Source organism: Acinonyx jubatus, chromosome B1 (assembly GCF_027475565.1).
Source record: "Acinonyx jubatus isolate Ajub_Pintada_27869175 chromosome B1, VMU_Ajub_asm_v1.0, whole genome shotgun sequence".
NCBI classification, from domain to species: Eukaryota; Metazoa; Chordata; class Mammalia; order Carnivora; family Felidae; genus Acinonyx; species Acinonyx jubatus.
The window spans coordinates 154,065,570-154,088,555 of NC_069382.1; the positions used below are offsets into that span (position 1 = coordinate 154,065,570).

General features: G+C 34.5%; 1 long non-coding RNA gene across 1 annotated transcript in view; it reads right to left on the bottom strand.

Annotated features, from left to right (window-relative positions):
- LOC113598799 (uncharacterized) overlaps window positions 1-22,783 on the bottom strand; it is a 61,409-nt gene extending 38,626 nt beyond the window's left edge. The window contains exon 1 of the long non-coding RNA XR_008296308.1: window positions 22,705-22,783. This is a non-coding gene — a long non-coding RNA (uncharacterized LOC113598799). The remainder of the gene's footprint in view (window positions 1-22,704) is intronic.
- Window positions 22,784-22,986: the final 203 nt, after the last annotated feature.

Sequence of the window (22,986 nt, forward strand, 5' to 3'; positions counted from 1 at the left end):
ATTTCATTGTATGGATATATAAGTTTTTTTCTATTTACAGCTTGCTGAACAATTTGTTTCCTGTTTTCGGTGCCTATGAATAAAGCTGATATAAACATTTATGTATAAGTTTTTGTGTAGACTGATGAGTTCATTTCTCTTGGGTAAACCTAGGAGTGAGGTTACTGAGTCATAAGTTAAAACTGTTTTACTGTAGAAGAAATTGCCAACCTCTTCTACAAAGTAGCTTTATCATTTTGAATTCTCTTCAGAAACAGTTGGGTGTTGCAATTGGTCCTTTCAATCCCCCACACTTGGAATGTTTAGTTATTTTTTAAACCACTTTTGTAAGTGTATTATAGTATCTCATTATAGTTTTGATTTCCATTTCCCTCATGATTAATGATGCCAAGCATCTTTTCCTGTGTTTATTTGTCATTTATGTGTTTTGGAGATAGGTCTATTCAAATCCTTACCATTTTTTAATTTGGTTTTCTTATAATTGAGTGTTTGTAATTCTTAAACTATGAAAACTATACCATTTATGTGTGCTATGTATGTGTGCCTTGCAAATATTTTCTTTTAGGCTGTACCTGGTCTCATTCTATTAACTGTCTTTCAAATAGCAGAGTTGTTTTTTCTTTTTTTTTTAAGTTTATGCATTCATTTTGAGAGAGAGACAGGAGAGAGAGAACAAGCAGGGGAGGCACAGAGAGAGAGAAGGAGGGAGAGAAAATCCCAAGCATGCTCCATACTCTCAGTGCAGAGCCCAATTCAGGGCTTAATCTCAAAAACCAGGAGATCATGACCTGAGCCAAAACCAAGAGTGGGATGCTTAACCGTCTGAGCCATCCAGGCACCCCCAGAGTTTTAGTTTTCACAAAGTCAAATTTACACATTTTATTCTATTTTTGTTTCCTGCTTTATGTGTGTTGTCTAAAAAAAAAAAAAAAAAAAAAACTTTGACTAACTTGAGCGTAATGATTTTCCAATGTTATCATTCAGAAATTTTATAATTTTGAATTTTACATTAGATTTATGATCCAATTTGAATTGAGTTTTGTGCATGGTCCACCACAGTACCTGTGTTTGACCTGAATAAACGAGTCTCTTGTCCCACTTAATGGCTGTATACCACCACACCCTTCCCCTCTACCTTTTAGGGCTTCTCTCAAAATGTTCAAAGTATCCCTAAGGTGCTGAGACAATCCACAAGAGCCCTAGTCAGTATCTCTCCCCTTGGGGATACTCTCCAACCACTTAAACCACCAATTAGGTCAAACAGATGCCCTAAGAAGCTCCAGCTTCTGGACCCAATATGAGGTAATTCTGGACCCAATAGATGGGTCTGATTTCAAAAGGGCAGTTATGAAATAGATCACTTTCTGGCTGGCACAGTATTTCTTTCACAGGATTGTCTTAATTGATCTGCCAGGATGTTGCTGACATATTGATTTGGGCTGCCTCAAATCGCTGATGTGGACAAAGGCCCTGACAGACCCTCCAAAAAACAAAACACACATACACACACACACACTTCCCCCTAGTGACCTGTATATCCTCAGAGCAGACTTGTACAAGAGAGAAGTCGAGACTGTTATTTTTTACCTGTGGATATATAATTGTTCCAGCACTGTTTGTTGAAAAATCTATCAATTTTCCATTGAATTACCTTTGTTACAAATCAATTTGACATATAAAAGTGGGTCTATTTCTGGTATCCTTATTCTGTTCCATTGATCTATGAATCTTTCCTTTTATCAATAAGTACTGTTTTCTTTATTGCAACTTTAAAAGTCCTTTAATTATGTAGATGGGTACTCCAGTCCTTTGTTTTTTTTTTGTTTGTTTGGTTTTGCTCTTCTCGTTCCTTTGCTTCTCCATAAAAACTTTAGACTCGGATTGTCAATTTTTATTTAAAAAATGTCCATTTATATTAAAACCTGCTGGCATTTTATCACAAATTCATTTAATATATAACTAAATTAATTGCATTTAATTTATAGCTTAATTGGGGGAAGAATTGATATCTTTACAATACTGATCCGTGAAAAAAGAATATCAGCCCAGTTACTTATGTCCTCTTTAATTTGCCATATAAATGTTTTATAGTTTCAGTAAAAATGTATTGTGCATATATGATTAGACTTTCATATATTCTTGCAATTTTATTGACTTTTTGAAAGTATCTAATTTTCAATTGTTCTTTGCTAGTATTAAAAAAGATTATATTCTATGAGTTCATCTTATTTCTAATGTCCTTGATAATTTACCTTATCAGTTGTAATAGCTTTTTTGTAGATTCTTTACAATGTTTTACCTAGAAAATGATGTCACTTGTGAATAAGAATAATTTTCTTCTTTTTTTTTCATTCTGTATTCATTTTGTGAGATTTTTCTTAACTTATCCCATTTACTAGGACTTTCAGTTCAATATTTAATAAAAGTGATTATCTTTGCCTTTTTCCCAATTTTAAGGAAAACATGTTTGCTGTTTCACCACAGAGGTTCATGTTAGTTGTAGATTTTTCAAGGATGCTTCTTATGTTGAGAAAGTTCACATTAATTGCTACTTTGCTTATAGTTATTTAAATCATAAATTAATGATGAATTTTGTCAAATGCTTCTTCTGCATCATTTGAAATAATTCTATTTTTCTTTAATCTGTAGTTATAGAAGCACACTGATTGATTTTCAGGATAAAATCCACTTGATAATCATGTATTATCTGCTCTTTTTCTAGTGCTCTCCATATCCCTATGTTGCCTTGTACAGGGTATAAATCAAGAGTGATGTTTTCTATGGATTTGATTTACTAATAATTTCATTGAATATTTTTTCAGTTATGTTCATAAAGAATATTTTTCTGTAGTTTTATTACAATTCCTTTATTTTGATATCAGGATAATTTTTGTCTCAATAAATCAGAGGGGATGTATTCCTTCTTCCTCTACTTTCCAGAGGAAATGACATAAAATTGGTATTATTTCTTCCTTAAATATTAAGTACAATTAATCAGTGAAGTTATCTAGGCCTATAGATTTATTTGTCAGAATGCTTTAAAATATAAATTCAATTCTTTAACAATTAAGCAATCTAGGTTATCTATTTTTTTCTTGAATTAATGTTGATACTTTCTATAATTTAAAGAATTTATGCACTACATACATGTTAACCTATTGGAATAAATTTGTTTTTAATATTCTTTTTTAGTTTCCTTTTAATATCTGCAGAATCTAGTGATACTCTGAATTTCATTCCTAATGCTGGTAATTTGTTTCCTTTTTATTTTCTTTTGAAATATTATTAGATTTATAGAAGAGTTATAAGGGATTTCTTGTGTAATCTTCACCCATCTTCCCCTGAGGTTAAACTATAAACTTTGCATTATTATCCAAACTAAGAAATTAATATTGGTTCAATTTATGAACTAAGATATTGACTGTATTTGGATTTATCCAGTTTTGTCATTAATGTCTCTTTATGTAATTCCAAGATCTAATCCATAATCCCACATAGCATGTAGTGGTCATGTCTCTTTCGTCTCTTCTAATCTGTAGAAATTTCTGAATCTTTCTTTGTTTTTCATGATGTTGACACAGTGAGAAGTCCTGATCAGTTATTTTCCAGAATGTTCCTATATTTGATTTTGTCTGGTGTTTCTCATGATTAATTAGAGATAACGTGTTTTTGTAAAAAATACCACAAAGGTAATGTGCCCTTCTTGGTGCATCCTATTAGAGGTATATGTTGTCCATATGTCTTACTGGTGATGTTCTGCCATTCCTATATATTTGTGCCACAGAGGGTGTCTTCTCCATTACCTGTCCCTCCCTCAATGTTATGCAATTGCTTTTAATTAGTCACTGCTCAATAATTTGGTTTTAGAGGGAGTAGCCTGGCCTCACAGGTAAGATTTTCTCTGTTTCTTCCCCACCTCCCTATGAGAGTCAACTTTTGTACCTTTAGTGGGCCTTCTGTAGGAGAGAGTTTGCTACTCTAGAAGCAGATCTGTAATGGTACTGACATAGAATCCTGAGCTCAGGAATGTTTCTTGCCACTCTCCAGGTTTATAAGGTATTTTTCTTCCATTTTTACTGCACTCACAATCAGATTTTACTTGTATTCTGGTAATAGCAGAATATTCTGTTCCTTTCTCTAGATAAGGGTTTTCTCCATAAGAGAGATGGGCTCAACCAAAAGTAGGTTTGAACCTTTTCAATAGAAGTAGTAAATTCCTTCCTACAGGCACTGAGGAAAGAGTGATTTTCTTTGGACTCATCCACTACCCCCAGTCTGTCTTGTAAGCATGTAATGGATGTGTGTAAAAAAGAGCCTGAAACCTCGTGTGATTTCCCCTTTTTTTCTGCAAAAAAAAACCCCTGTCACTCTACACAATACTTATATTTTTCACAATTATTTAAAGCATTAGCTCAATTTATTTTTACTCATATCTGTCAGCCATGTCTTCTTCCCATGTTCTGCCACACATGAGCCTGTCCGTGGCATTCCTTCTTTCCTTGGAGATTGTTTTTCCAGCATTCCACATTTGAAGAGAAAGAGAGCTCTATATCCTTTTTAAAATTTCCTGTTCTCTTCCCGTTAATCGCTCTCCCCTTGAGGTACTACAGTGACTTAGCTGATTATAAATTTAGGAAGAGTAAATCGAGCATGCGTAGCCCTGGTTATCCTCTTTCTGCAAGGATCTGTATGTCAATAAAAATCATGGATTTCCTCTGTCTCTCAATGCTATAAATGTCACTTGGCTAGACTAACTACATGGAGCCCACTTCTTAAGCCTGATATTGTTATTAACTGGGTGTATAGAATTTCTTAATTCTTGAGTTCAGTTAAGAGGTCCATACTAACTATATTCTCCAATCCAATTGGTATAAAAAATAATGGTCATATTTTATCTTCCATCTAACTTTTTTGATTTTTTAAAAGTTTTTCAAACCTTAGGAGGGAAAGTACAGATCCAGGACTCAGTACCTAATATTACTATTTATGTACAACTATTTCTGGAGTGACCTCGGAGACACCAGTAGCTTTTCCATGAGCGAAGATATTGTGGAGTAGGAGAACACAAACTATAACACAAAATATACAGGAAGAGAGGCTTTTTGCAAAGCCTAGCCACATGGTTTTTGGCCTTACACTTTAGGATTTCAGTAGAATTTTGAATTTAATGATATCTAGTGGAATTTGGACTACAAGTTTTAAGCCTTGGCCTATGTGGTATATTGCATATGGTGACACCTATTTATGGAGGTTTTGTCCACAGTTGAGTGACTACGTTTATAAAAGCAGAGAGGTAAGAAAAAATACTTGAATCTTGAGGAAGATTTTGGGTTCTTCAGGAATGTCAAAGGCAAATGGGTTTAAGTAAGTATAAGCAGTAAGTATAAGCAAACACAAAAAGAAAAAGGGATGTATCTCAAATATACCACAGTGTTACAGGGAACTTATTAACTGGGCACAAATAAAGGTAGAGTTTAATCATAAAAACAGCAGTGGTCATGGGTGACCTCTCCAATGCTGGTCCTATGGGTGACCAATATGGTAGTCACAATCCCAAAGCTGTTATGCAGGCTCAGGCAGTAGCACTTTGCAGGCTATTACTAGCTTCCAACACAGGTGCAAGATTTCCTAGGAATGTTTGGCTGAAGCAAAGACTTGATTGTAAAATAAAATGGATATTTCTAGTCTTTTTAAGCATTTATGTGCAGAACAATTTCTACTGCAGTTAAAATGTAAGGCATCTGAGTTTGCTTGTTCTATAGAGCACAGGGGAATTTCTAGCTTTAAATTGTTAGAGCTAGGCTTATGTAGACATGACTAAATACACTGAATCAAATTCCATTCTGCATTTGGGGCCATAGAGGATTCTGTGGAGGGATATAGAGACTTGTCCACAAGCTCAAGAATGAAAACTACTTTACAAAAATATTAGAGTGTATTTTAAGGCGAGAGAATTATAGTAAGTGGGTATGCAGATACTGCTTGAGCCCAGAGGAATTATTATTGAGAAATTTATAGAATTGAAAATAGAGGGAAAAAAGTATATTAAGGAACACATAACTGAAGTTTGGTTCATAACACTTCACCTCACCCCCAGTTTCTACCCGCCCTGGCACAGGCTTCGAGTAACAGACGCTTTGGTCCAGAAATCTGCTGAGTATGAATCTCCAACTGAAACAAATGTGAGAACTTTGCCTAGGAGGCAGATTTCATAGAATGGCTGGCTTCTAGATGTGGTAAATGTATTGTGACAAAATTAAGTTCTTGTTGGGACTTTTCCTAATTGAATGTTAATGAATTCATCATGGATCCTGGACAACTGGCACAGACTGCTTGGTGTTCCAGACTGCCTGTCTATTTCTGGGTTTTGGCTAACGCCAAACACATATTTCTGAACTCCTTCACTTCTATAGAAATGAAACTCTGTCTTGGAAGTTAGTAATGCTAAGTACTGGGTCCTGGCGTGTGTAGGACCAAGATGGATTTGTCTCCCAAATTATGGTGGTTATGTGGCTAGAACCCTAATGATCTTATTTCTTAATATTTTTGTCTCTTCAAAATAGGAATGGTTCCATTGTATAAATGTATAATTTGTGTGTTTATTGACTGGTTGGTGAGAATATTTGGGTGGTTTAGAGTTTGGGATTAGGTACTGTTGAAACATGGATGCATATTAAAATGGGAACACTGACACAATGTATATACGTCAACATTACATTCATACAAATCTGGAAAGTCAAAACTAACATGATAGAAAGCAGTTGAGTGGTTGCCAAGGTCCAGGGATTCACTAAAGAGTGCTACAGGGAGATTTTTGGCATGATGGAAATATTATATATCATTATTGTCATAGTGGTTACATGACTGCACATATTGAAAAATGTGCTAAATTGTACCCTTAACCTTGGCAGTGTAAATATATAATTAGACACAATGCAGACTTAATGTTGAACCAGTACAGTTCAGAGACAATTTCACCAATTACCAAGCAAAACAGCTGTGAAAAGAACGTAAGCTTTGAGAAGGAATCTATGTGGACTCAACAGAAAAGGAATTGGAAAGAATAGTTTTAGATTTAAATTTAACTTAAAGTTTGGTCTTTGGACTTTTAAGTGAGAAGAGGAAGAAAAGTATATTTTGAATTCAATAAAACACATGATTATTTTAAAATTCAAGGAACTTGTATTTAATTTTATTTCTCCCTGAGAATTGTTAATTGTAGTATAATAAGCAATTTTGATCAAATACTAATATTTAAGATCTTTTAAAATTTATGATTTCATTTTTTATATTTTTTCTTTTTAGTATGAATTTAGTTTACAGGATATACTGGCCTCATAAAGTAGTTGGGAAGTTTGTTTTTGTTTTTGTTTTGTTTTTATGCATATTGTCTGAAAGAGTTTGATACTATTGGAATGAGCTGTTCCTTGAGAATTAGATGGACCTTGACTATAGACCACTTGTACACTAATATATTCCTAGGACCTCAAATAGGGTTAAAAAGAAATTTGTTGGATTGATGTGTTCCTCTACCCAATTTAACTGAAAGTGTTTTCCCCCCACGTTTGTATTTTAGGTACCATTATTTTAAATTGTTTTTATGTTCTCTTTTCTAAATTCTTGAGTTTGGTAATTTATTTTCACTCTTCCTGTTTAGTAATGAAAATGTTTAAGCCTACAAATTTATCGCTGATTATAATTTTGGTCATATTCCATAGATTTTGTAAATTGCTGAGCTCATTATAATTATTTTCTAAACATGCTATTATTATGCTTTTGCTTTACTTTATACACGGAGTCCCTTTTCATATAGCTTTGTACATTTTCCCATTTTTTTTCCATTACTGGTGATGTAGTTTCTACAATTTCTAATGTTCCTGGATTTTTAGAGGTCTTCTTTGTTGTGTTCTTAGCTTAAATTTAAATATGTCTATTTAGAACTTCTCTATTATTTTTTGTCAGCTTGATCTGTTAGAGGAGATGAACACATTTTTTTTTGTTCTTCTTGCATTTCTAGCATTTTTTGTCTTATGTATTTTGCTACGATTTATTTTTTATTTTTAATTTAATTTACTTTCTGGCATTAACATTGTAGAGACTGTTTTCTTTTGCATCTTTCATCTCTTTCCTTCTTTTACATTCATGTTTTTAAATCACTTGGTTCTAGGTATGTCTTTTTGAAAACAACATACAGTTGAATGTTATAACCCTGTGCAGTTGGATTTAACTTTGTAACCCTGAGTGTGAAGTTATTATATTTCTATATATTGATCTGGCATAAAATTTTGGTTTTATTTCCATCATCTCATTTGATTTTCTGTTTTTTAATGCTTCTTAGCAATTGCCTTTCTTTTCTACCATGTACTTTATGATCTGCAGTATTGCTTCATTTCTACTTCCTTCTGATAATCTTGAAATTATAGAATGCTTTCATTCTATTAACAGAGTTTTCTGTGCATGTTTATATCAATCCTTAATCTGTATTTCTTGATTTATCAACCTTAGGAAACACATGGAGTACTGATTCTCTTTGTAAAAATTAAATTAGTAATTTACTTTACCTTCTCCTATAGTATTCCCAAGTCACTTTTTCAGGTTTGAGATTTTTGCCTCAGAGTTTTTGTGGATAAACTGTCATAAGATTTTCACGAGATAGCAAATTTTCTATAATTTACAACCTAACTTCGTATCTATAATGATCTGTTAAATTAACACAGACCTATGTTTATAACTACATTCAGTGCTACCACCGGTAATTTATACTGTTGTGTTCAGATATTTGCAGTTTTTGTTTATTGATCAGTTGTCCAGAAGGTAATATGAAATAGATTTTATTTGGAAACTATGTAGATTCTATACTTCCACAGAAAGGTTGGTTAGGGTCTTCTGTTAAAACTATTTAGGGATTTGCTTTACTACTGGCACTTGTTTATCAATGTGTTAAAACATTTATTAATAATCTATTGACTATTTCCTTTGAAATACATTTTCAGATGCTGAGTATACAGCAGTGTATAAGCAGCCAAAACCTCAACCTTATTTGAGCTCTCATTGCATTCTGGATACAATAAACAGGTAAACACAGAAATATGCAAGATACATAAAAAATATTCAGTATACTAGGTAGGGGATATGAAGAGTATACTATGTAGGGAATTTGAACTGTGTTTTCTGGAGACATGATTAGAATAGGCCTCTGAGAAAAAGCCATCTGAAATCAGGAAGGAAATGCCTAAGAAGAAGAAATAGCAAATTCAAAGACTCTGAAGCTTTAAAAATTCTTGGCTTTGCTAGGAGTAGCATGGAGACCACAATGAGCAGAGAAAATTGAATGACAGAGAAGGTTGTATAAGAGATTAGAGATCTAGTTTTGGGCCAGGTCATTTAGGAGAAAATAGTTTGTAGTTTAATCTAAGTGTGGCATAAGTCATTGCAGTGTTTTGAAAAAACGGGGGTTAAGGGATCTGATTTAAACTTTTAAAATTTTGTCTAGCTTGTCTTGTAAATATACTATGGAATTACCCCATTTTATTGAGAGGCTTGAGATCAATTTGTTTAATATATTCTTTTTCTTTAGAGGTAAAAGTTTCTTTTTTCTGTGTTTATTCATTGCCCCCCCAGTTGTTTATTTATTTTAATATGTTGGAAGCATGCACCTTCATATATTTTTGCAAATTATATTATTTCTTTAAAGTTGACTTTAATTGGATCAATGAATATTTTTTTGGTTCAATGCATATATCAACCATTGCCACAAAAATTTCATGTAAAAGTTCACCTAAAAACTCATTGATTTAGGGGCACCTGGGTGGCTCAGTCAGTTTAAGCCTCCAAATCTCTTAGTTTTGGCTCAGGTCATGATCTGGTATAAGATCAAGCCCCACATCGGCCTTTGTGTTCACAGTGCCAATGCTTGGGATTCTCTCTCTGCCCCTCCTCCTCTCTCTCTCTCTCTCTCACTCTCAAAATAAGTGAATAGGCTTAAAAAATCTCATTAATTTAAAATAGTAGTTGACATGTGATCACATAATGGTGGGTTTGTCAGGGGTGTGTGTGGTATAGGCTGGGATCAGTAAGACATGGCTCTAAGGTTCAGTTTTGGCTCAGGTCTGTCCCCATGCTTATTTTCCTTTCTGGACTATTGTGTGGGGGATTGGAAGATGCCAGTGAGATGTCTGGACACTAGGGCATAGATAAAATTCTCATGGGGATGAAAGAAATTTAAGAGAAGCAAGAGGAAACATGTGATGTTTCTTGATGCTAGGCTTAGAGGTTCTACACTGCCTTTTCCTCACATACATCTGTGGTCAAAGTGAGTTTCATGGTCAAGTCCATCATCAGAGGAGCAGAGAAATAAATTCCTCCCAGTGGGAAGAACTAGAAAGTCACATGAACAAAGTCTGTGAATACAAGGAGGAATGGAGAACTGGATCAATGTAAATTTTGCCATAGTCAAATTTATTTCATTTTATATTTTTTGTTAGAGTCAATTTTTCATTTACCTCATTAATATTATTTTCTTCTCCTCCTCCTCCCTCTCCTCTCCTCCTCCTCCTCCTCCTCCTCCTCCTCCTTCTTCTCCTTCTTCTTTTTAAAATTTGAATATTTCCTATTTCATTGCTTTTGTTCCTTTCAGGGAAACTCGAGTATCACTATTTCAGATCTCCTGTGTTCTTAATATTATATTCTTTATATAAACTGGTTGGCCTTCTTCATCCTTTGCTTTCACACTATATATATGATTATCTAAGCTTGTCCTCCATAAAACTGATATGTTTTCTATACTATTGATTCTCCCTTTTCTGCTTCATTTCCACTTGATTGTATCTAATTGTGTTATTTCTCCTTAATTTATTTCCTTAGTTAGCCTAGCTCAATTTTCACCATATTCCACTGTCTTACTTTTTTTTTTTTTTTAATAGAGTTCCTGGGTGTTCTTTGTCTTGCCTTTTTTTGTTGTAACTTAGAATATGAATGTTAATCTTTGCTAAATCTTTTCCTCTCCATTTTTTTCCTTTATTTGTTGTATGATACCTATACTTTCCATTTACTGAATTTTATTTGCATGTATCTCTTTCTTTTTCTTTTTTTGTTTATATGAGGTCAATTCTATACAAGCCTAATTCTCAATATTAAATTGTTGCATAATTCCTGGTCTTCTCATGAGACCCCCCCCCTTCTCTTTTCTGTCTATATACTCTCTTCCTAGTCCTAGGACACATTATAACCATATAGCAATATGTCTTAAAGGTATATTTTAACTGAACTTCTTAGTCATATATTGAATTGCCCACTTTACATGTTAACTTTGAGGTATAATTATCCTCATGAAATTACTATGTAAAAAAATTTTTTTATATTATGTTTGAAGCCCACTCTCCCTCTAGCTACCCTTATCATTAAATGGTAGCCTTGTCAACTCAATTGTCAGGCATCCTTTTTTAATGGGGATTAAATGGTAGTTTATCTGGCAGATACTGTTCTAAACTTCCTTTTGGTAAATTATGTTGTTTTCAAGGATAGAGTACTATAATTATGCTGTCTGCTTTCTGGAGGTTTAACTAGTTTTTAATTGGTATGAAGACAACTATCACTCAGGTTAATTCTGTGAGAAAATCAAAACTTTTCTCAAAATGGAAACAATTAATAGCACTTTCTATAAAAATTACTCTATTTTATCCAGAAATAATAAACTTTTCATACATTTATAAAAAATAAACCCTGCCTGTCTAAAACCTCATCTCTGTAAAGAATCTATACTGGTTTATCTTTGTTTGCTCCAGCAATGTTGCTAGCAAGCTCTGAAATAGCAAGGTCAAAATAGCAAATTTCTCATATTTTTATGACCTGTTTAAACAATCAGAATCTAGCCAATGTTAAAACTTATTTTGCATACAATGCTTGCATTAGTTTCCTGTGGCTGCTGTTACAAACTAACATAAATTGAGGGCTGAAAACAACAGAAATTTATTCTTTCCTGACCCTGAGGCCAGAATTCTGAAATCATAATCACTGGGCTAATATCAGGGTGTCAGCAGGGCTCCCTCTAGAGGCTGTAGGGGAGAATCCACCCCTTGCCCCTTTCTCACTTCTGGTGGCTGCTGGCTTTGTCTTGTTGCCACACACTCCATAACTCCATACTTCAAGGCCAGCATCTTGAAATCTTTCTTTACTCTATTTTCACATCACTTCTGTGTGTGTGTGTGTGTGTGTGTGTGTGTGTGTGTGTGTGTGTGTGGTGTGTTGTGATGTGAAATCTCTCTCTAATTCCCTGGTATAAGGTTACATATAAATGTATTTAGGATCCACCTTTTTAATACAAGTTGATCTCCTTGCCTCAAGATCCTTAATCAATTACATCTGCAAATATCATTTCATTATTTTATTTTATTTTACTTTTCCAAAAATATTTTTTAAGTTTATTTATTTTGAGAGAGAGAGAGAGACAGGGAGAGAGGGAAGGAGGCTTGACTCACAGATTGGGAGATTATGACTGAGCTGAAGTCAGATGCTTAATGGACTGAGCCACCCAGGTGCTCCTAAAATAATTTATAATATATATGATATTACTGTACTTAGCACATGCTAAATGTTATGAATACTTCTATTATCACTATATTTCTTACTCATACAATTTTCTTTGTAAAAATGTTTTGATCTTACTTTATAATAACATTGAGTGTATATATCTGAGTATATATGTTTGTGTTTATTATTAAACTACTCAAATGGGTTTAGAAAGAGAGAAATTTACCTTGCACCTAATGAGAGTTAAAAAAAAAAAAACAAGCTATACATCACTGTCACAATTTTTAAAATTTTTTTTCCAGTTTTATTGAAATATAATAACATATAATATATTAGTCCAAGGTGTATAATGATAGATATATGTACATATCGCAAAATGATTGCCACAATACGTTGAATTAACAATCACATTACATACTTACAAAATATTTTGTAATGCGAATACTTAAGATCTACTCTCTTAGCAACTTTCAAATATACAATACGATATTGTTAACTATAACCACTGGGTTGTATGTTACATCCCCATTACTATTTGTCTTCTAATGTAACCTTTTTATCTTAAAAAAAAAATCATGAAATCCTAGAAAAGAGAACAGATTGATAGTTGCCAGAGTCTAAGGAAGGAGGTGGCAGAAATGGGTAAATGTCAAAAGGTGAAAGAATGTACTTCTGACATGGAGTTTTTGTTGCTGATATTATTTTAGAGAAGTGACTTGGAATTGTTTAATATTAGCATTTTGAAATGTTAACTTTTTAGATTAAATATCAACAAATTGCTTGGCTGAATCATGACCCTATAGATAAAGAATGAGAGACAAGTAACTTGCACTTTGAAAAAACATTTTCCATTAGGTGTTTTTTTTTTTTTTCCTTAGTTGCAATACTCCTTGAATTCTAAGTGCATATTATAGAATTAAATGTTTTGCAATAGAGAAAGTGAAGAGTAAAATTTTATGTACTTGCTAAATTTATCTCATTCCTTTGACTCAAGTCTACAATTGTCCTTGATTCTTAGGTCAGTGCATTTTGACCAGCCTTCACTTGTCTGGTCCAAATCTATATTTTCTTTTCATTATTTATCATAACTAAACCCATCAACAGAAGACACAGTGAAAACATTGAATTTAAGACTACCTCTGCCCACTCCCACCCATTAGCATCATGTTAAAATAAATTTTATTCATTTATTTATTTGCTGTAATGATAACTAAGTTGTATTTAAAAAATAATGAATTTCAAACTACCCTCTGTGAAAAGCAGAAATGCCTCTTCTGGCTGTGCTGCCAACGAGGGCACAGTGTTCCCAACCAGGTACAAATAGTGCTCACAGAATACAGGAAGTGATCCAGCAAGACCACTCTGTGATGGACTGAACTGTGCAAGGGTAAGACTAAAACACAGTCACATTGCTATCAGGGATTGCTGCTGCCCTTCAGCCATGACAACCCTAGTCATGTATTTAGTCACAGAATTCCTCCCACTTCTACATGGTGCAATCAAGAAGTAGCCCCTGTTGCCTTAAAAACTTCTGATAATTTTCAGCACAAGCTCACCTCCTGTTAGAAACCTAGGAGCCCCTCCACCTCTCATTCCCTCATTGGGATCCCCATGCTTTCTCTGAGCTGTGCTCCCCCTTGCTGCAGCAAGCTCACTAAATTTTATCATCATTGTTACTATCTACCAGTGTGTTTCTTGTGGCATTTGATCAGTGGGATTTCGCAGTGATCTGTCAAAAATTGAACTGTTTTTTTTTAAAGACAGATTGACATAGCTTTCTTTTTTAAGCTTTTATTTATTTTGAAATAGAGAAAGAGAGAGAGAGAGAGCAGGGGAGGGGCAGAGAGAGAGGGAGAGAGAGAATCCCAAGCAGGCTCTGCACTGTCAGCACAGAGCCCCATGTGGGGCTTGAACTCACAAACATTGACATCATGACCTGAGGTGAAGTCAAGAGTCGGATGCTTAACCAACTGAGCCACCCAAGTGACCTAGCATAGTTTTATTTCCATTGGAATGATCTACAGCAAATTTTCACATCCCATTTAAATACCCTTGCATAATCACTAGTGCCATTCATACATATTCACATAATTCAGTTCTACTTCTTGTCTTCTGCCATCAAAGAACAGGATACTACTGCATTTTTATATCCCCTTTGAAGTTAGGTATGTCTCTGCCATTTGCCCAGGTTAATGAAATGAGTGTCAATTGTGCACACAAACTTCAAAAATTAATTGTACTTCACCACTTTCCCTCCCCTCTGTCTAGTTTTGAAAGTATATATTGATGTCAAAAGGTGAAAGCATATGTGACTTCCAAGTCACTTCTCTAAAATAATATGTGAACCCTCTCACTCCACAACCCTGAGGGACTACAATGGGAAGAGAGGCTTTGCCCTTCCTGACCCACAGTAGACATGTAACAATAAATAAAAATAAGCTGTGAACATGTTTAGCAGCTGGTAATTTTGTGAAACCACAATGCCACCTAATTTATCCCAACCAATACCATGCATAATTGAATTTGTGAATGTTTTGGTTGTGATATTAGAACATGAAAATCTTAGACAATTCATAAATTGTCATTTATAACTCAATTTCATTTTTATGTTAATGACAGGCACCCCTATTTATATTGAGAATTCTTCCTAACTATTCAGGGACTCACATTTGTCAAAGTTTCCACTGGTTTTAAATGAATTTTGTTCAATCACTTCTGCCTCCTGACACAAATGACAGAGTCCTATTTAGTAAGAATTAGTTGAAGTCTATTTTTAAACTTCAGAATGATTTTAATTTTAAATTTATTCTAAATTATTATAGTTGTAGGGGTGGTTCAGTCCGCTAAGCATCCGACTTCAGCTCAGGTTATGGTCTTGCGGTTTGTGAGTTCAAGCCCCATATCGGGCCCTGAGCTGACAGCTCGGAGCCTGGAGCCTGCTTCAGATTCTGTGTCTCCCTCTCTCTCTGCATTTCCCCTGCTCATGCTCTCTCTCTCTCTCTCTCTCTCTCTCTCTCCCAAAAATAAATAAAACGTTAAAAAATTAAATTATAATTGTAAACGAGCAGAAAACACAATTATTATTAAGAAAAGTAACTGTTTTGTATTTCTATTTAGTCTATATAATAATTTAGTTTGAGAGACAATGCATTTGCATTTATGTTGTGTATGTGTATAGATTATAAACATGTGTACTTGAAGTAACTGATTTGGTAAAATTACAGAAGATGCATTAGTGAAAAATGCTGATGGAAACCTCTGCCCTCATAGAGCTTACATTTATAGTGGAGAAAGGCAAAAAGAAAAAAGTAAGAATATAGAAAATTAAACAAAGCAGAGGAATAGAAGGAGGCTGAAGGTACTGCTCTTTTAATTGGTATCATCAGGAATGCAAAATCAAAATATGGTATTTGAGTAAAGGTCTGAAGGAGGTGTCTGAGCATTCCACTGTAATAACTTTTAGTTTTATTCTGAATGTTATCTAGAGACATTAGAGGATTTTGAAAGAGAGGGGTGACAATCTGTTTTCTGTTATATCAGCATCACATTGGCTGCTCAGTGGGTAATATTTGAGTATACTGGTAGAAAATATATTTATGGCTACATAATATAAAAAATATTCCCTTGGACAGCTAACCCCAACATTTAACCTGCCTTTTTTCATTCAGTTAAACACTTGAGTAACTCATCACGTATTCCAATCAATAGCCAAGACTTGCTGGAGACTAAATATTTGAAAGAGACATCCTATTTTTAATTATTAATTATCCTTGGCTCACTAATCTCTATCGCTTTAATAAAATAAGTCATCAGAAAACATTGAATTGATCCATACTATCCCCTAAAATGCTCTGTGCAAATTGAGAGCATAATGTTATGCTCTCAACTTTATTAACAGTATAGAAAAATGGTCCATTCGAATAAAATTTATGAAGTTTTTGCAAATCATAACTAAATGCTGTTAAAGTAGGGCAGAGAAAGGATAAAAACACCACAAATCCATAGTGTAGGTGTATGTGTTAGATTGTGGAGGGGAAAAAAGAAGACAACCAGGTAAGAATGCCACGAGGAACGAGGTATTGGGGGGCGGGGTTGAAATTTTAGATAGAGAGGTGAGGAAAGGCTTTATTTGGAGAGTGACTTTTGAATAGAAACCTGAGAGAAATGAAAGAACTGGCCAGGTAAACATTAAGTGGGAAAAAAAATCTGATAGAGAAAATAGTAAAAGTCCTCAGAGAAGAGCCTTGAAATGTTCAAGAAATACCAAGGAGTTCAGTGAGTTGGAGGTAAAGGAGAGGGAAGGGAGCCAAGAGCCATAGGAGGCCTGGTCATGATTAGAAAGTTGAGGGCAAGTCATGTGAGAACTTACAAGGTTTTGGCTTTTACTATCAATAGGAGCTCAGTGGTTTGGGGAATACGAATGACATGGCCTGCTTTATGCCTAGACAAGATCAATATGGCTGCTCTGTGAAGAATAGATAGAAATGAAGATGACTTGGCTGTTACAGCAGAATATGTATTTTTTGTAATTTGAGATATAATTGGCTTATAACGTTGTGTGAGTTTAAGGTATACAATACATTGATTTCATACATTTATATATTGCACATACATTTATATATTGCAGTATGATTACCAACCTAGCCTTGGCTAACACCTCCATCATGTCCCATATTTATCATTTCTTTTTGTGGTGGGAATCTTTAAGATGTAGTTTCTTAGCAATTTTCAAGTACATAATGTTGTTACAATGCTGTGCATTAGATCCCCAGAACTTATTCATCTTCTAACTTCAAGTTTGTGCCCTTTGATCAATATCTAAGATTAAACAAGTAAATGACTAGTTTTGACAACTGAATCACAAATAGGATTTTGATTGATGCTATTTCAAACTTTTCTTCTCTGTTCCGAAAAACAGCTGACAGACTGTAGGAAACCAAAGCCAATATTTCAGAAGTTGCATGCTGGCGATTTAAAGAACAGATTTAGCCTGTAGATTTATTTTGTTTGGCACATAACTGTTTTTAGCCAACACTTAAAAATTGGGAGAATTCATATAAAATATGGTCTTCCAGATTATCTTGAAATGTCAGACACACTGGCAGCACTAGGCCCAGAATCAACAACAGGAGATGGTTAGTGTGTGCCTAATTTACACAAGGCCATGGACTTTCCAATTTCCACAATCCCTCCCTCCCATTAGTGTGGCTCTGATAGCCAAGGCTAATGGTAACCTGCATTATGTAATATGTTTTCCCTGCTGTTTTCTTATGATATAGAAATATTCTACTAAATACATCTCGGTAAAAAGTGACAAAATAGGGGTGCCTGGGTGGCTCAGTTGGTTGAACATCCAACTTCTGCTCATGCCATGATCTCACAGATTGTGAGGTCAAGCCCTATGTCAGGCTCCATGCTGACAGAATGGAGCCTGGAACCTGCTTCGGATTCTGTTTCTCCCTCTGTCTCTGCCCCTCCTCTGTTCATGCTCTGTCTCTCTCTCTCTCTCTCTCAAAAAAAAAAAATGTTAAAAAAATTTTTTTAAAGTGATAAAAGATATGAAGAAGGTGGCCTGCCTCAGGTTTTGTTTTCTCAAATTAGGAGTATTTGAGCTTGTGACCTCTATTGATATTTTATAAAATTTAATTATCTTATAAAGGAAAATAATTAAGGCAAGGCATTCAATTGAATTAAACTTTGATATTAGGGGGAAAAAACAAAATTCCATTGCTAACAAAAGGCCATATTCTAACATGTCCTTCTTTAAGTTCTGAAACTGGTAAGGAGGAAAATTATTACAGGTCTGGAAGTCTTTTCACTTTCTAGAACTATTACATTTCATGGCCCTGCTTAAAGTCAAAACTTCATTTGTATTTCCACTCTTAATTTAATTATACACACATCTTAAATTCTAACTCTGTATTTGTTTTTTGCATTTAGAAGAAAAATGTGCATAAATATTAGTATATTTCTGAAACAACATATTGGTTTGATCACTTACAAGTATTATAAGGTTATAAGATTATAATATTCAGTTATCTATGGAGAATGAATACTATATTTCCATTTACTGAATAAATTTGAATCCTGTGCTGTTAATGAACTAAAAAATGTGAAGAACTATTAGCCCCTTAAATAATATTATATTTCTCTGGATTAGTTTTGTGTTCATGAAGGAGAGCAGGGCATAATGGCTATTGCATATATAGGATACAGTTAATTGGTATTCAAATGACTGAAGGATGGGCAAAGAGTTTCATTAAATACATTATAGCACATTATTATCACATAAAGTAATTAAGAACAAGAGCTCTGGCTCTCAAGTGGGGGCAATATGGCTTCAAGTCCCAGACCTGGTCCCGAACACGTGGATGATTTGAAACAAAGGACTTATATATTCTGTGCCCAATTTTCATCATTTATAAAATGAAAAAATAGTGTTAATAATAGTTCATATAGTTCAATAGTAGAACACTTAAATGTTATTTTAGATTCTTTAATTATATTTATTATTCTAAAAAAAAATTGTATCATTTGAAATTTATCCAGTGGTCCTGGATATGGTGCTGACAAATGGGAAATGGTATGGTAGAAAACTTACCTTTTACCGTAAATATCTTGATATTTATTTGAAATTTTACACCAAAGCAAAGCAATTATATCATTATTACTAGAGGGTTTATTTTTTTTCCCAAACGGACACAACTAGGAACTTGTGGATGCAGTATCTGACAGTCCAAAGTTATAAATACAAATCATGGAGAAAAGCATCAAGTGTTTGGTGGTTTTGTCAGATAGTTCTGGATGCGGTGATTTCTTAATATGAACCCATTTCAGTCTTCTGTCATATACTAAGTCCAGGATGTTTACATGACAAATGGCCTATATAGCACCAAAGAGACTTTTAAGATTCAGGTTATAAAACAACGTACAACACGAATCTTCTACAGTCAGGGTTCAGGTAGCCTAGATTTATACTTGGTTATGTGACACTGGGAAAATTACTTCTTTTCTCTATGCCTAAGTATTACTCTATAGTAGAATGGTGACAGTGGTGTGATTTCTTTGATACCTTCTCAAATAAAATTTAATAAATTATTGAATTGGTTTATGTAGTCACTGGTACAGAGTCTGGACTTAGTAAATTATGATAATTATTACTACATAAGCATAGGAAATGCAAAATATACATAATGAGATGGTGTTATGGGTTGAATGGTGCCCCCTCCCAAATTCATATGCTGATGTCTTAACACCTAGAACCTCAAAATGGGACCTTAGTTGGAAATAGAGTGATTGTAGATATAATTGGTTAAAATGAGGTCACAGTGGAGTAGGGTGGACCCCTAATCCAATATGGCTGTTGTTCATATTAAAAGGAGAAATTTAGAGGGGCGCCTGGGTGGCTCAGTCAGTTGAGCGTCTGACTTCAGCTGAGGTCAAGATCTCGTGGTTCACGAGTTCAAGCCCCGCGTCAGGCTCTGGGCTGACAGCTCAGAGCCGGGAGCCTGCTTCAATTCCATGTCTCCCTCTCTCTCTGCCCCTCCCCCGCTCATGCTCTGTCTCTCTCTCCCTCTCTGTCAAAAATAAATAAAACATTTAAAAAAATAAAAAAAAAAAGGAGAAATTTAGAGCCAGACATGCAAATAGGTAGAATGTCCTGTGAGGATGAAAGTATTAAGTAAGGATGATGCAACAGAAGCCAGCAAATAGCAAAGATTGCCAGCAAACCACTTGAAGCTAAGATAAGGAGGGAATAGATTTCCCCCTCACAGATCTCAGAAGGAACTCTAACACTATAACCTTAGATTTCAAGGCTCTACAGCTGTGAGACATAAATTCCTGTTTAACCCACCCACCTTGTGGCATTTTGTGATGGCATCCATTATTGACCAGCACAAATGGTAAATGGTAGTTACTTCTAAATATAGAAGTGAGAAATTTTAATTTTTAAAAAAATTTTTTTTAACATTTATTTATTTTTGAGACAGAGAGAGACAGAGCATGAACGGGGGAGGGTCAGAGAGAGAGGAAGACACAGAATCTGAAATAGGCTCCAGGCTCTGAGCTGTCAGCACAGAGCCTGACGTGGGGCTCGAGCTCATGAACAGTGAGATCATGACCTGAGCCGAAGTTGATGCTTAACCGACTGAGCCACACAGGTGCCCCTTAATTTTTTAATTTATGTCACTTTTGCCAAATTTTCTAATATCAACATGTAGTAATTTTAATAACCAATATATTATAAAAGTTATACATATATGTCTTCATTTTACAATTTAGAAAATTAATAATAAAATACACTTATCGTATGTCATACAGGACTGCCATGTTCATTACTATTTGGACAATATTTATAAATGAAAGTAAGATTAGAATACAATGATGTATTTCTTTTTTTTTGGATTAAAGTGAGTTGGAATTATGTAATTGAGACTGAGCCTGTAGCCATGAAGAACTATGGGAGCTGAGAGATCCCACAAGGAAAGACAATTCAAATTTCACAATAATCTTTGTCATGGTTCAAAACAGTATCTACTAAAGCAAAATATAACAGAATTTTTTATCCCATATGTATGGCAAACACATTAGCCTTCAGAGCGGCTCATTTTGACTTCAAAGTATCAGTTTGAGATTTAGAGAAGAGAGAACCCAGGTTTTCCAGAACAACACCTATGGATGGAATTTGTCCTACCACTGACATTTAAAAAAGTGGATGGACCAAAGCTATTGTATGAATAAGAAAGCCAGAACACAGGGAAATTGGGATATTATAGGAAACTTACATCATATTCTCATTTACAAAGTTTTTTTTCTTTTAATCCTTTGGTTTAATAGTATCACATTGCCAATGTAACAGACACAGACATTGTGTCAAATAAATTACATATAACTTACAGTGGAAAATGCTATTTCTATGATCAAAAGTCTATAAATAAAAGAAAAACAGAACATTTCTTTGTGAACGTCATGTTATTGACCATGATGAAAACACCTTGGCATTTTAATGTGGCAATTTGACAGCCTACATTTTTTTTAAGTGAATCAGTTAAATAATGATGTGAACAACTAACATTTTTCCTTGGTATAACCATGAAGAAAATATTCAATAAATGGTTGTAATAATTGCCCTTTAGATATGTTATTCATTTTAATTTATCCCAAGTTTAGCACACTATCACTAATCCTGTCTTGTGTTTGCACTGTTTAACCATAAAATACTATGCAGTTCTCTTCCTTGGAGTTGTTGTGAAGCATTCTTAAAGTTCTTTGGAAGGGTCTCTGGTGGCTTTTACTAGCTCTGTTTTGTTTATTTATTTATTTTTTCCTTCAGAGAACTTCCAGCTAACAGCTGACTGCATAACCTTCTATACGGGCTTTGGGTCTTGTGAAGGAAATCAATATTGTAAAGGTTACATTACTTGGCCCTCATTTTAGCATTACTGAAAGCAAAGGAAGGAACCAAGAAATAGGGTTTAAGATTAAGGTCTCCCCACCAAAATCTTGCAGGGAAAAGCTTTGTTCAGTCTCAAAATCCAGATACGTAAGTGGTATAGGCAGAAAAGCCTAAAATTTCTAGATCCAAAGCCATTTTTATATTCCTCCTACCAGCTTTGCCTCAGCAGCTGAACTGGACAAATTCATGTTATGTACAATGCAAATGATTATGAAATTAAATGGAAGTAGCTAATAAAAACAAAATGATTAATTTGGGAATTATGAGTAGTCACCATGGGAAGCAGAAAAGATGAGGCTAAAAAGAGAAAGAAAAGAGAAATTCTACTGACCTGTGAACTCCTTTTGAATAATGTATTGATTAAAATAGTGGTGTCCTGGGGCGCCTGGGTGGCTCAGTCAGTTAAGCATCTGACTTTGACTCGCGTCATGATCTCACAGCTTGTGGGTTCGAGCCCCATGTCAGGCCCTGATAGCTCAGACCCTGGAGTCTGCTCCTGATTCTGTGTCTCCCTCTCTCTCTGCACCCCCGCCCTCTGCTCACGCTCCGTCTCTCTCCCTCTCTCAAAAATAAATAAACATTAAAAATTTTTTTAATTAAAAAAATAAAATAGTGGTGTCCTCCTTTATGAGTCTTAATCTTCTGAATGTTTGAAATTCCCTCAAGTGTAAACTTTAGTGCATACCATTGTAAATGGTGAAATGGTGTGTGACAATTACCTGGAGCTATAATGTTTTCCTTCTCAAGAAAAGCCATCCTGCCCAGGAGAGCTTGAAAGCACTAGAATTTCATCTTTTGTCTATTGTGTTGTGACTTGTGTCACAGAAGCTAGAACATCAGTTATAATCAGACATTCCATTTTAGACCAGCCCATGGCTACCCATCTACATCCTTGGCTTTCATGATGACATTGCTATGTCTCTAGGACAGCTCAAGTTTCTATATTATTTTACATTGTGGATTACTTTCAGCTCATAATTCACTAAGAAGAACTAACTACT